Genomic DNA, 15,722 nt, shown 5'->3' on the forward strand with positions numbered 1-15,722 from the left:
GATTTGTTTTAAGGGTGTCGCAAGAAGGGATTTTATCTAATATTTCGTAATTATTAAGTTCAATTGGTTCCAAGGGTAATCCATTGGATACATGACCTTCTAACGCAATTGATCTTTTAGAATGATTAAGAATATCTATTATATAGGAATTATTTTTGATCGTTACTAATGTAGGATGAATTGTTATTTCTTCATCATGAAAATAGGGGACTAACCAAGTTGTATCGTTGGGTAGATCGGTTTTTATTATACATTTTTGAACAGTTTCTGGGGGTATTTCGATTACCAATTCTTCAAAATTTTCTCTATAGTGGAAAGGAATTGTTAAATATTGATTTACCAAATTTTGATTTTCTAAGTCAATGTTTAAGCCAAGTTTGCATAAATCTTTAATTCCTAAAATACCATCAAAATATTCATGAAATGAAAATAAAATAAACTCTATTGATTTTGTTATGCCAAAATTTAGGAACAAGGGAATAAAAGCTCTACTTGTGGCTTTTTGTGAACCAGTACAAGTTTGTAGGGTACTAATGTATGGTTGAATTAACTCAGGAAAGTAAGTTTCTGCCAATGAGGGTCTAAGAAGTGATGCGTGTGAACCTGTATCTATAAGTAATCGAATATTTAAAACAGGAATGTGTATGAAGGGTAGTTGATTAACTTGGAAACTATTTAAACTTAAACAGGGTTTGTTTTCTCTGAGGCTTCTAAATGAAAATTTTCTAGTTGTTCTACTAGTGAATCTTCAGAATTGTCTTCAGGATTGTAATTTGGAAAATTATGTTCGTCGTAATAGGGTTCATCATAGTTGTCAGAATAGGGGACGTTTTCGTTATAGCTATCAAAATAGGGGACTTCATTTAGATTTTCTAAGTGAGTCAACTCATGTTTAGGTTGTGTATAATGAGGCATTTCTCTTCTAGGTTGTACACTTACTCCAGACATGGGTTGAGGATATTGGGGTTTTGTATTAGTGTATTGTATTCCGGACATTGGTTGGGGATATTGAGGTGTTCGTTGCGGGTTTCTTTGTGTAAACTGCTGGTTTTGTAGTTTATTAAATGGTTGGTTATATGGTCTAGATGTGTTTGGTTTATTTTGTCTAAATTGATTTGATTGATTTTATTAACTAATGACTTTAAGCGTTAAATATAATCATTAATAGATTCATTTTTTCTGCTTAAGAAAATTAATTGTTGCTGTAAATTAGCCCTAGTAATTGGATCATTAAATTTTTGTTGTAATGCAATTTTTATTTCTGCCCAAGAGTTTAAGTCAGATCTTGTTAACAAAAAGTCTTCAGCCTCTCCTATAATTTTTGATTTAATTGCTAAAATTACATATTCTTGTTGTGATGGGTCTGCATTAAAGTATCTTGCATAAAAGGTATCAATCTGGTTTAAAAATGTTTCTAATCTGGATGGTTGACCATCAAAGCTTTTGAGAAGTGCAACGGTTGATTTTAATGCATCAGCCATTTTATTATTGTTTACTAAATTACTATTGTCTACTAAGTTTAAATTTATACCTAAACTATTACTATCTAAATTAAGGGATGATAAAGTATTATTCGCTATTTCGGAATAAAGCTCGTTTAAGCCAGAATCTAAAGAAGAGTTACTGTTTGAAGTAACCTCTAAACTCTTTACCCTAGGATAAGTTATGTCACTAACTCTATTGTTAAATTTTTTCATTAGAGTTCATACTAAACTTCAAAAAGAAAAATAATAATAATAAGAAATAAAATTTCAAATTTTCAATTATAAAATATTCAAAATATTTCCTTAATTAACAGGTTTTCCAACTAACAGAAACAATTCTATACAGTACAATAAAAGTTTCTAGTTTCTGACCTGTATCAAATGATGTCTCTGCAACAACAGCTATACTGTAGTGAAGGCACCACCTGTCTTGGAAGCTAGCTATGCCAATTCTTCCTACTGGCTACTCGCAATGGCGTACCACTTTTCGAGGGTTGTTGGCCAGGAATCACTCAGCTCGTCTCAGTTTGCTCAACAACTAAATTCTTGATCCTTTCTAAACTGTTAAAACAGAAGAGTGAACTACTGGTAATCCGCACTTTCCAGACACTAAGCACTGTATCCACGCTTATAGCTAAGGGATTACTCACTCACGTATTTACGTAATTCGCGTTACGTAACTCGCGATTACTCGTATCTGTACTCGACGACGATGTTCACAGAGATCCTCCGAAAGGATCCTACCGACTGCGCCAATTTTATTTAATAAATCGCAACTCGCGTTTTAAAAAAATTAATTTATTAAACACAAGAATACAATTTATGTTACAATGTTGCAAAGCTTACTTATGACTGCGCTAAGATGACTAACTACTCCTCTTTCACATCTTCTATATATATACTTCTAAATGCTGAATAAGCTGTGACAATTATTATCTTAAACTAAACTTATATTAAGCATAAGTGGCCATATAATTGTACCGTAAACTGGGGTGACTTCGGCCTGCCGAGCTGACTATGGCCATTTTGGGAAGATGTTTAGATTTGTTACAACATTAAAACAATTACTTACAAAAATTTTCTAGTACTTAATTTCAAAAGAAAACATTCTAAAAAATATACTAACCATGAAAAAAAAATTGTTACGTTTATACTTTTTTTCTGGCGGATGATGAAAATTCAATGACCTTTTTGCCAATTTTTTTACCTCTAAAAACTTTGTCTCCAGAAGTCTTTCTTTTCTCTTTGGGGCCAAGTAAAAGGGTGAATAAGGATCGTTGGACACTTGTGACCTTAATTCAGTATGTTTTTTTCTTAAAAAAAGAATTACTTAGGTAATAGGGGAGTGCCATATTCACCCCTTAGATTTACAGACGTTTTGGGATCAATATGGCCACCAGGCGACCTTGAAAATATTAGTAAATTATTACCGATGCGCTGCATTTAACGGGTTGCGTTTAGTTTGTTACTTGTTTGCCGGCTTGAAAGACCGTTAAGAGTTGTTTGTTTACATTCGCAGATCACGATTAAAATAAAAAAGTGTTTTTTTCAATTTTAACCATTAATTAGGATATTATTAAATGTATAGGGCTTCATATCCATTTAATTATCGGCATATATTGAACCATATTGATTGATTCAACATTTTGAGGTTAGGTTCATGTTTTTGATCAAATTTTTTTGTGTTTCGTTTTATAAAGACTTTAAAGATAACGGTGAATGTTATAATTTAATAGGCTATGCATAAAAGGTCTTTGGTGTTGACTAATAACAAATTTTTGTTTTTAGAAAATGCCAAGAACTTACAAAGACCATTAGGCAGCCGGTCGTATCGAGATTATACTGATAACACTTTTCAGAAAGCGTTAGCCGAAATTACAAACAAGACTATAAGTCAACGAGAGGCATCAAAAAGGTATAAAATCCCTAGAAGCACTCTTCAGCTAAATTTAAAATTAGGTTTAGCGAAAAAAAAGCATGGGGGGCAGACCGCTTTGCCTGCAGAAGAAGAGAAGGTAATAGTAGCCAATATTCTTAAGTTGTCCGAGTTTGGGTTTCCTGTTGATAAATTCGAGCTAAGAATGTTAGTGAAAAATTATTTGGATAGGAAAGGGGTGACACATTTGAAATTTAAAGAAAATTTGCCGGGTGCGGATTGAACCGAGCTATTTCTTAAAAGACACAAGGAATTGACTGTTAGGTTTGCCGCTAATATCAAAAATGTCAGAGCTGCAGTTTCTTTAGCAACACTTAATAATTATTTTAATCACTTAGAAAAGGAACTTGCAGATATTCCGCCACAAAATATTTTTAACTTTGACGAAAGTAACTTTGCCGATAACCCCGGGAAAAAGAAAGTTATCGCGAAGAAAGGGACAAAATACCCTGAAAGAATTATTCATTCTTCGAAAACATCCACATCAATAATGTTTTGTGGAAATGCGGCTGGGACTATTTTACCACCGTATGTGGTCTATCGTTCCACGAACCTATATAAGTCTTGGGTCCAAGGCGGACCACCAAATGCAAGATATAATCGAACAAAATCAGGGTGGTTTGATTCCTGCACGTTTGAAGGCTGGTTCGAACATCTTTTACTTCCAGTTTTAAAAAAAGAAGAGGGCCCTAAAGTTGTTATAGGTGACAACTTATCATCCCACATAAATTCCCATGTGTTGGAATTATGTGAAGAAAATAATGTTAGATTTGTTTGCCTTCCTCCCAACACAACTCACTTAACTCAGCCGTTAGATGTGGCATATTTTCGTCCAATGAAGTTAGCGTGGCGAAAAATTTTGGAGGAATATAAATATAAATATGGATGCGTTGTTAACAAATCCCATTTTCCAAGCCTCCTAAAACAGTTAATGGCCAATCTAAAGGAAACTGGCAAAGAGTCTTTAATATCTGGCTTTCGAAAATGCGGAATTTATCCATGTAATAGACAGCAAGTTATAGATAGACTCCCAAAAAAAGATGTGGACGCACTTAAGAACCAATCTTTGATAAGCGACTCTGTTTTAGATTTATTGGAAAAACAAAGATTTGGCAAAGGATCTGCTGAACCCAAATCAAAGAGAACTAAGATTCAATCAAGAGAACACACCGTTGGAGCATCCAACACCTTTTGAGGATCCAACACCTTTTGAGGATCCAACACTTTTGGAGGATGACGAGGAAGATGATATAAGTGATGTTTCCGAAAATAACAATATTGCCGAGCTAGAAGAAATGCCAGGAACCGGTAGGGAAGGGGCAGAAAAGTTGAAAGGTGTGAAATCTGCGAAGAGGCAAAAAAAAACACAAAAAGGTCTACGAATTTTAATGAAGAAAGTGATGTTTCTTCTGGAGGCTACACTTCTTTATCTGAAGCAGAAGGGGAAAATTGCGCACATCTAAGTAGTGATGATGAGGCAGTTGAAGTGGGACAGCTACCGGTTGAAAATTCATCATTTGAATTTGTCATAGTAAAATATGATCAAAAATATTATCCAGGAAAAATAATTTCCACCAATAAAAATGAAGCACAAATTTCCACGATGATTGAGTCCGGGCCAAAAGGTTGGAAGTGGCCGAAAAACGAAGACGTTCTATGGTACCCCAACATAGAAATAATGGAAAAAATTAAAGAACCCGTTTCTACCACTTCAAGGGCAATTTTTGTGGTTCCCGAAATGATGAAGTACAAAAATTTTGTTTTCTTCAAATAATTTTTAGTTCCTATTTGTTTACCTACCTACCTATTTATTACCTAGAGTATTATATTTTTAAGTTCCTTTTTGTTACCAAACATTTAGTTTTAGAATGTTATTTTTTAGTTATTTCTTTAAATAGGTACATACAGTGGGTATTTGTAGGTTCTTACCTTGTTTTTATGAATAATCAAAAGGTTTATTAGTTTTGTTTCTGTTTTTTCAATAAAAAGCTATAAAAATACGATTATTTTTATTTAAAGTAAAATAATAAACACTAAAAACATTTTTTTACACTTTTTGTGGCCATAGTCACCCATTTTACGCCTTCAAACAAGCCTATCCGTGTTTTTAAGCGTGAGGCCATAGACACCCCAAAATGCGGGGTGAATATGGCCACCATGTTTTTATTTTTTTTTTCATAGATGCGAATATATATATCATATTTGACTAATAGAAATTGAAAGTAGACATAGCCTTCAAGGTTTTCCAATATTTACCATGGTAATTAGATGTTACTGGCAAAAGTTATACTCATTTCAAGTTGAAAAGTGGCTCATAGTAACCCCGGTTTACGGTAATTTTGTAAAAAATAGCTTTTTATTAATTTTTTTAAATTTATTCATTCCACGCATTTCAAATTTACGCCTCCACACTTAAGTAGATCACTCATCACTTGACCACCTAAATAACGTCTTTGTGCTGTATATTTAAAAAAAATAATAAAAACGTAGCTGGCAGCATCACCCTTGTCTTAACACGGTCGCATAAGCGGAGATTCCAGCGTCGTTAAAATCCTTACTCAAAAAAGCCAGCGGCCTTAATGAATGAACTTCTGAATTTGCCGCTTCGGCAGCAACGAGTAAAGGTACATTTTCACAGGATTGCGTATCTCCCCCAATATTCAATCAACTAGCGTTTTTATCTGAGCAGTGAGCAGTTTACTTATGTAGATATTTGCGCGTATGGCAATGATGTAGTTAGCTTGAGTAGAACTAATAAAAGAGCATCAGCAGGAGAATAGTTTGCAGACTACTTGATAGAAATCGCAGCGCTTCCCTGGCAAGACTAATTTATAGATTGAAACATTGCCTCGCTTACAGATTCTTATTTATATATATTTTTAAATAGGTAATTATTTATTTAAAAAAAAAAGGTAAAATTATTAGTGAAAAATTAATATATCAGTTTTCTTTTTCTCCTCTAAAGTAACATCTCCTACAAGTATGTTTGTAATTTCTTCCCAAGCCTTTTTTTGTCTGTCCCTGTATTTACTTTTTGTCATATCCCATACTGCTGGTCTCTTTTCCACTTCTTCTATTAGTTTTATTGAATCTATACCGTCTCTCATTCTTAAAATCCACATAAATAAAAAATTTAAATGCATGGTACAAAAATTAACGTCCCTCCAATAGATGTAGAAGTGAAGTATAGCGGGTTAAGGACAGAAATCAAACCTCAAGATTTGAAATTAGCCGACGTTTCGACGTTTATTTACGTCTTTTTCAAGGCTGAAAAAGATACAATTGGTACAAAATGGTGAAAGCAATAGTTATTAATACAATAGTTAAGAAACCACCCAAACAAAAACACAAATAAACGGAGACTAAAGCATAAACTTTTAAAGCAAAAACATAAACTTTTATGCTTTAGTCTCCGTTTATTTGTGTTTTTGTTTGGGTGGTTTCTTAACTATTGTATTAATAACTATTGCTTTCACCATTTTGTACCAATTTTATCTTTTTCAGCCTTGAAAAAGACGTAAATAAACGCCGAAACGTCGGCTAATTTCAAATCTTGAGGTTTGATTTCTGTCCTTAACCCGCTATACTTCACTTCTAAAAAAATTTAAACAAAGAGACCAAAAATCGTGCTCTAATGCATGAGTGTAGTATGTAGTACTACTATAGGCAAATAAGATACACAAAGGCATCTTTTGAGAATACTAAAAGTATATATGTGTTATCTAGCACAACTCAAGAACCACTTTTTAAAAAAAATCTATTTATTAAATATTCAAATTTAAACTGGCATAGTTTCTGCCTCTAATTATTCTGTTATTAATCTGTAATTAATCTGTAATTAATCTATTTTTTTACAATAAAACTTAAACCTATTTATATTAAATCTAACTGCTGACTACGTGAGAACTGTAGATTCCATAATATGGTGTGATCCGATTCAAGGATGCTGATTTAGCGGTTCCCATGAGAAAGGTCGCCCACGTGCATGGGAAGATCCAATATAACAGCTCCCCATCAAATAAAAAAGTTGATGGTTTCTTCCTGGATCGGATCTTCTGGATGGATGCTGGTTCGACTCTTGGGGACCAGTCTTTTTAGTAGATCGGTTCCAGGTCTTGGTCGTGGTGGTGAGTCATCGGTTGCAGGAAGGCTTAGTCTAAGGGGCTTGCGACGTCGACACTTGCAGAATATGTACAAAACGATGAGGGTTACTACCAAAATTATTGTCAGGATAGTAAACGAGTGGACATGCTTGGTTATAAAGGGCTCTTCGATTAGCTTCTCCAGTTGCTCGGAGTACTGATTTAGCTTATGTTGAGCCACATTCAGGTCGTCAGCATTGAGGTTGCTGAGCTTAAGGGGCTTCAGTTCGGGAACATGGAACTTGGTTGGGAAGCTCTTGCAACAGTCGTACGGTATCAAGACAGGATGACTTCTATAGGTAACATTTTTGTAGACTTCTATTGGGTACTTAGAGTGAACCCTGGTACTGCCAATAAAGGAGTTGCATTCTGGTTGGAGTCTGAGAAGGGTGTTCCCTCGGATGATTTTCGTCGCAACTTCTGTTTTTCCACACTGGATGGTTACTGGTAGGGGTCCTGAGACGGTTATTAGCCAGTAGTTTTGGTCCAACTCTTTCACATGATAGTCTGACGTCTGGAGAATGGAAGTTTGATAAGTGATCGGTAACTGGGTACTCTGCCTCAGTAGCTGTGTCTCACATATTGCATCGCTATCTATGGGATATTGTAGGAGGTTGGAACAAATGTAGCTATTGATTTGAACCAGTTTGCAGTTATCCAGGCTTGGAGGTAAAATGTACAGTAGAAAATCGTCATCACGCGCAATGTATTTATTTATTGTTGGAATTACATGAGAGAGACCTGTTCGATTATCCAAAATTGGGATAAGAAAGTTTCGGTATAGGGTATAGGTTTCAGGTTCAAGTAATGGAATGTTAAGCACAAATACTATTTTGTTTTCAGTTTGAAAGGCTTGAAATTCTATTACATCAAGATACTTAGCAGCGTATTTGAAGGTAGGTGGGGAACGGTAAATTATTCTTTGAAAGAGATCGCGAGACTTCTTGTAGAGAATTAATCAAATCCCTTGGGTTTATGATTGAGCTATGTAAAATCTTTGGGCGAGCAAACGTTACGGAGTTTAAAAGATCATTTAAATAACTTTCCAAATAAACATAACTTTCCATTAAAAACTCGCAAAGCTCTAAAGTTTTTACTAGACTTTCATAAAACTTCAATGTATCTGAAATGTCTATCATTGATGTTTTTATTTCTTCAATATCGTGATTGAATGTTAATTCATCTATTTGAATTTTTTGTATGGTTAAATTAAAACTTTTAATAACTGACGTCGTTACCGATATTTGGTTTTTTAACAGGGTTTCAAGTTCTCGTTCATCGTGCGATAATTTGTCTATGCATTCATTAAAATATTCGCCGTCAGACGAATCTAAGTTGCCGGTTATTGATTTAAAGATACTACCTATTCCGTTTATTAATCCGCATTTGATTGGATAGGTATAGTCTTTAGTATCAGCCGTAACTTCTGATAATTTAAGATTTACAGAGTCAGCGATTTTTGAAAGAAGACTAAAATGAGTTTGAACAATACTTTTAAAAGCGCTAATACGGGGAGAGAGTCAGCCGTTAGGTCAGAGAGGATAGAATGTAACGTATATATAGTAAAGTTATCATTATGATTAATGGCTTGCCTTATGGGCTCTAAATCTTTGTACAGGGTGACCAAATAAGAATGCCGAAAAAAGCCCTCTAGCGGTGAGATGTAAAACTAAAAAAACATGAAATATAATAATATTCGTAGCTTAATAATAGCTCTTTTCAACTAGCCCAAGTTTGATAAAATCGGCTAAGGCGTTTTTAGTATACAGGGTGTGTTTTAAGCCAACTTTTGAACACCCCCCACCACTTTATTTTTAGAGATACAGCAAAACTATTCAAATAAAAAAGGTTCGGATTAGTCTCTACTTTAATAATCAGCTATTTTTTTGTTAGGTTAATTCAGCAAAATTTACAGAAACATCAGTTTTCTAGATTCAAGATTGCAGTTGCGCCCCCTAGCGGCCATTTTAAAAACTGAAAAATATTTTCCAGGTCATTCTCTTGGCTATTTTAGTAATATTTTTTTTTATCGCAAGCTTCTACGATGAATAGTTTCCCAGATACAGTACCTCGCATTTTTATTTGGCCACCCTGTACACAAGCAAGGTCCATTTATTATTCGACACTCTTACTTTTCCTTCTTCGTGGAAAAATATGCCAACCGTGTTATTTACAGGCGTACGCAGGAATTGAGTGATCTCCGCTGCAGGGATCAGCAAGAGAAATGTGAAATAAAATAGGACTGTTCTAGTCATAGTATGGCTTCAAACGATCAAAATTGACTTTAGTCTGGTTAGTTGTTACATTTTTCAATTTTGCAGAATTTTAATAAACTTCCAACACTTCGAAGGGGCCATTAAAGAGGTTTTGCGCTTTGGTGGTGATTTGCGACTCTTTGATATAAACTTTTTGTCCTACTTGATATTCTGATTTATTTCTATGTACAATGCGGTCAAATCGAATTTTAGCTTTTTCTTTCTTGTCGTTAGTTCGAGAGCGAGCGAGTTTGTAATAATATTCCATACGATTATATAAATCTCGGACATATTTCGTTATTAACTGTTCATGATTGTATAAGGTTTCCGGTGGTCTACTGGACGTGTGTCCAAAAATAAGCGCGTAGGGTGTAAACCCATGAGTTTTATTTTTAGTGTTGTTGTAGCAGATTACCCCATACGGCAGAACAATAAAAGGATTTTCATCAGGGTGTTCAGCACTATGGGCTCTAATCATTTCAGTCAGCGTCGCGTGAAATCTCTCAAGCGAACCATTTGACTGGAGGTGGCTTACACTGGAAAACGTTAGTTTGATATCATAAAGTTTACAAAGATCTTTTAAAAGGCTATTGTCAAATTCTCGCCCTTGGTCAGAATGGATCCGCAAAGGGGTACCGTAGTGTTGAAAAAATAATAATAGTGTATTAGCTACAGAGGATGCCTTTTTATCTAGTAGGGGGTTGCGTGAATTTAATTAATTCGTCCCTAATAGTTAATGCATAATTTCTAATCGAATATTCAAAAAGATCTATGTTTATTCTTTCAAACGGTATTTTGCGGGTTTCAGTGATTACAAGGGGAGTACTAAGATTTTTTCTATAAATTTTTACCTTTTGACAAATATCACATTTTTTTATAAAAACTTCTACATCGCGAGTTAAACCAGGCCATTTTTCTTTTATACGCCTGACTGTTTCGTTTATGCCACGGTGTAGGTTATTTTTCCCTGTGTGGTATTGATCTAAGATAATAGGGATATGATCTTGATCTGGTGTTAAAACGATGCCTTGACATATTTTTAATTTAATATCTTTGTCGGCAACGATATACGAAAATAATTGGAGAACCGGTAGGTTAAGATTATTTTCAACACAATAAGTTTTTAGTAAGGTCAAATTCATTACTGCACGTGTAAAGAGCATAGAAAAGGTGTTGAGCAAAAAAATCTTTATTAGCTGGCAAAAGAAAAATAAAATATATTATTTGATAATATTCGATATTCTCTTCGAGTAAATCGTCCATTATTTTATAATGAAGATCTTCGAGTTTAGTTTGACAAAAGAAACTTACGATGTTTTTGTGTGATTTGTCTAAAAGTTGTGAATTAGAAATTTTTGAATAATCAATATTCGACTGAGTACTGTATAAATTTACGAATCTATTGTAGTCTTGGGTCATTTCTTTATCGTGATCATCGGGTTCATCTTCATTGGAAGAAGGTGTTTCTTTACTAGTAGAGGGCTGGTCTTCATTGGCGGCAAGGATAGTAATTTTTGATTGAAGATCTATGCAATCCTTGACATGATTAATTTTTACCCTTGAAAGAGCGTCTGCATTTTTGTTTATTTTACCAGGCTTATAGTAGTACTCCTCTAGTTTTAGGCGCCAACGAGCTAATCTACTGCCGGGATCCTTGATTGAGATAAGCCAGGTCAAAGGACGATTATTAGAAGGAACTTACGACCGTAGAGATACGGGCGGAAATGTTTCACAGCCCAGACAATGGCTAAGAGTTCTCTTTCTATAGTGGAGTATCTCGACTTAGCATTACAGAGAGTCCTTGATGCATAGGCTATTGGGAGGTCCTTTCCTACAGGTCCTTGTGAGAGTACAGCTCCATAGGCACTAGCATCGGTTGACAGAACAATCGTTTCCTCAAAGTTTGGGTATATAAGAATTGGATCGTATACAAGAGACTTTTTAAGATCGTTAAATGAATTCATACACTCAGAATCAAAATTAAAAGAAGTATCTTTCTGTAAAAGAGTCGTCAGAGGTTTTGAGACTTTGGCGAAATTAGGAATAAAGTGTCTGTAATATCCCGCAAGACCTAAGAAAGATTTGACATCCTTGGTGGTGGTAGGAATGGAAAACTTCTGGATACACTCAATTTTAACAGGATTGGGTTTAACGCCGTCCTGGGTGATGAGATGTCCCAAATAAGCGACTTCCTTCCTAAGAAATTCGCACTTGTCAGGCTGAATTTTTAAATTTGCCTTACGAAGACGTTTAAAAACCTCAGTAAGTCTAGCGATGTGCTCATGAATAGTAGGCGAATAAATTATTAAGTATTACGTAATTTGTCGTCCATGTAAACCAAGCAGCGTTCGTTCTGGATACCAAGAAGAATGTTGTCCATAACTCGCTGGAAGGTAGATGGAGCGTTCTTCAGACCAAATGGCATTCGGACGAATTCAAAATGACCATTTTCTACAGAAAAAGCTGTCTTGGGAATGTCTTTTGGATTTATCTCAATCTGATGAAACTCTGAAGCGAGATCGAGTGTAGTGAAGTACTGATATTTCCCTAACTGGTCGAGAAGATCGGAAATATTCAGAAGAGGATACTTGTCTCCAACGCTGAGCTCATTGAGTTTGCGGTAATCAATCACCACTCTCCACTTTTGTTCTCCAGAGGCGTCAAGTTTTTTGGGTACGACCCATATGGAGGAAGACCAAGGAGACATCGAGGGACGAATGATATTTTGATCAAGCATTTTACCAATTTGCTTTTTAACTTCTTCCTTATGTACCTGGGGGTAGCGATAAGATTTTGTGAAGACAGGTCGAGCATTATTGGTATCGATACTATGTTTGATTTCACTGGTGAACGTTAGTTGGTCACCTTCAAGGTAAAATATATCAGAAAAGTTTAGACATACATCAGGAACAAGTTCCTTTTCTTCGTCATTTAAATGTTCAAGTCGAAGTTGGTCTCGTATTTTGGCTTTACGATCAAGACTTTTTTATTGGGTTTTGAGTTAAAGTTTAAAATATTTTCTTTACATTGGTCTGTGTCAACATTAAATGGTTCTATTTTGAGTTCTGAAAAATCAACTGTTTTTGGTATGGCATTAGCATTAACTATGGTGGTTAAAAATTCACCATATTCGCTGACTCTGACCATTGCATTTGGTAACCTAACTTTATCTTTTACACCACAGTATAGTAGGGCATCAGTATTGTATCAGTATATCAAGTTACACTTGAGTTTAAAAATTTTCTGTGTCCGGGGTTCAATTGAAATTAAATTTACAGGTGCTGTCTTTTGCTGAGAATTTTCTGCACTTGATTTTAGTTTTCAACTTTATGCAGGGGAATAGTTTTAGAGTTCGTTATTAGCTGTTTTGCATTTAAATCTATTACGCATTCATAACGTTCAAGAAAGTCTAATCCTAGTATTCCTATAGAATCTAGGGTAGATTCTTGAATTGTTAATTTTTGACCCGTAATACCTTGGATAGTAAGGTTTTCAGAGAATCTTTTGGGTAAATTTTGAGACATTTTTTCTTTAAAAATTGAAATGCCTGCACCAGTGTCAATGAGTAATTTAAGTCTATTTGATGCATCCTTAATATAGTAAAGGTTTTTAGAATTTACATTGAGTAAGGATTTTAAATGAAATGTTGTCCAGATTTAGGGTCTGTATCTGCGACTGAAGTTCGGCTACTGGGTCCTGGGTGTTGCTTTCTGGGGGTTGGCTGGTAGTTGGAAGCGTGAGAAAATCCTGATAGTCATTAGTATGAATAGGAACATCAAGAGAATAATTATAATAATCGCCAGAATTTTCAGCATAGAATTGATGATCCGACTCGTGTTGCAAAGAGTAATTCGGGTCGTATTCCTCCTGGGGTTGTTTATAGTTATAGCGCACATGGTGTGTCCTCTGCTGCGGCTGGGAATACTGGGGTTTGTTTTGACTAAAAGAAGGATGATTTTGGGCCTGATTTGGATTAGCATTTCCAAAATTCCTGTTCTGGTTTCCATTGTTGGTTCTCCATTGTTATTACAAAAAACTATTTCCATTTACACCTTGTTGTGGTTGATGAGGGAAATTTGGTGGGTTCGGATTATGACGTTGAAATGCCTGTGGGTCACCATAAGAAGGCGAGTTAAAACGACATTGATTGGTAATATGACCAATACGACCACAAATTTCACATTTAGGCAATTGGGTTTGCCTTGGCCAACAACTCAACCATCACTGGTTGAGTTGTTGGCCTCTGCATAGGGGGTTTCGAATTTTTTTGATTCTCAAAATATGAAAGCTGAAGCTCCCTACGAATTCTGGATTGGACTTCTAAAAGTGTGGAAGGGTTGCTAGCTCAAATGAGTTGTCCTAGACGGTGTTCCAGACCCGTTAACAAGGTATTTAGAGCCATAGTCCCAATTGATGTGGTTTGTGCTAATTTTTGTTCTTTAGTTATTAATAAAGGTGATTTTTGAATGCACGAATGCATTTTTGCATTCAAAACTTGTAAACGGTTAAAGAATTAAGTGGCGATTCGCTCGGTAGTTGCTTAAGGCGTTGCAGGACTTATATAAGCCAAGACAAGTCTCTTGCGTCACCAAAATGTAAATTCAAGAATTGTTTAATTTCAATATATGACATGGGGTTACGCGAACTAATTAATTGCGCTGCCCTACCTCTAAGTTTATTTTTAATATGAATTACTAAAAATACTTTTTGTTGTGCGTTTGCCATATCGTATGCGCAATCGCACGTATTGATAAAATTGCTTAAAAAAATTTGATCACCCTCAAACTCGGGTACAATTGAAAATATTTCATTGAGCTTATAAGGCTCTACCTCAACACTGATGTTTGCATCTTGAAAACGTTCTTGACCTTGTTCGGCTATTTTATTAAATTTACTTAAAATGCAAAAGAAAATATAACAATTCAATTACTTGAGTACGTTAAGGAAAAATTGGTTAAAATTAAGTATCTAATAAATTTTTATTTTATTTCAGGGAATAGGTTCAAGGACAAATATTTTTGAAAAATCGAACAGTTTCGAATTATCAAAACACTCAACAAGAAAATAATAATAATAAAAATGTTTAAAATCAATCAAAAAAAAACAAATAATATAAAAGAGACGATTCTTTACTTACAAAAAATAATACTCCATGAGCGCCGTGTTCTCGTTCGACTGCCAGGTGGTTAAAATGCTTTTATTCCTCCTGAAGACGTCCCAGTTAGACTTCTCTTGGCAGGTTCTTCTGTTAAGGGATGGAATCCACCGCTTGGGAATTCTCCTGTTCTAATAGCGTTGACAGATCCTATCTCGACTGCGCCAAATTGTTATCTCGCACAACTCAAAAACCACTTTTTAAAAAAAATCTATTTATTAAATATTAAAATTTAAACTGGCATAGTTTCTGCCTATAATTATTATTCAGTAATTAATCTGTAATTAATCTGTTTTTTTTTACAATAAAACTTAAACCTATTTATACTAAATGTAACTTCTGACTACGTGAGAACTGTAGATTCCATAATATGGTGTGATCCGATTCAAGGATGGTGATTTAGCGGTTCCCATGAGAAAGGTCGCCCACGTGCATGGGAACATCCAATATAATATATGTATTTTATATTCACAAATTTACAACATATCCAATAGGTACTCACGCAAAAACAAGCCACTGCGTCGCGTCGTATGAACAATGATATAAACACGTTTGACTGCGAATTATGTACACAACCCGGCAAACTTCTTTTTAAAAAACTTTTATTATTTACTAAAAGATACACACGATATTCTTATATTAAAAATCTTAAAATTAACTGAAAGATTAGCCGCAGCAACAGCAATAAGTTGACACTGACGCGCCGTAATTTTACGTATAATTCTTTCTTATGTCTATTTATACTATTAA

At 34.8% G+C, this 15,722-nt stretch overlaps 1 protein-coding gene across 1 annotated transcript in view; it reads right to left on the minus strand.

Annotated features, from left to right (window-relative positions):
* Nucleotides 1-8,515: 8,515 nt before the first annotated feature.
* The window catches only part of LOC126750624 (uncharacterized), a 353,062-nt gene continuing 345,855 nt past the window's right edge, over nt 8,516-15,722 (minus strand). Inside the window, exon 2 of the mRNA XM_050460277.1 lies at nt 8,516-8,925. The gene's annotated coding sequence lies outside the window, so the exon portion shown is untranslated. The remainder of the gene's footprint in view (nt 8,926-15,722) is intronic.

The sequence above is a fragment of the Anthonomus grandis genome, chromosome 2 (assembly GCF_022605725.1).
Source record: "Anthonomus grandis grandis chromosome 2, icAntGran1.3, whole genome shotgun sequence".
In the NCBI taxonomy this organism is placed as follows: domain Eukaryota; kingdom Metazoa; phylum Arthropoda; class Insecta; order Coleoptera; family Curculionidae; genus Anthonomus; species Anthonomus grandis.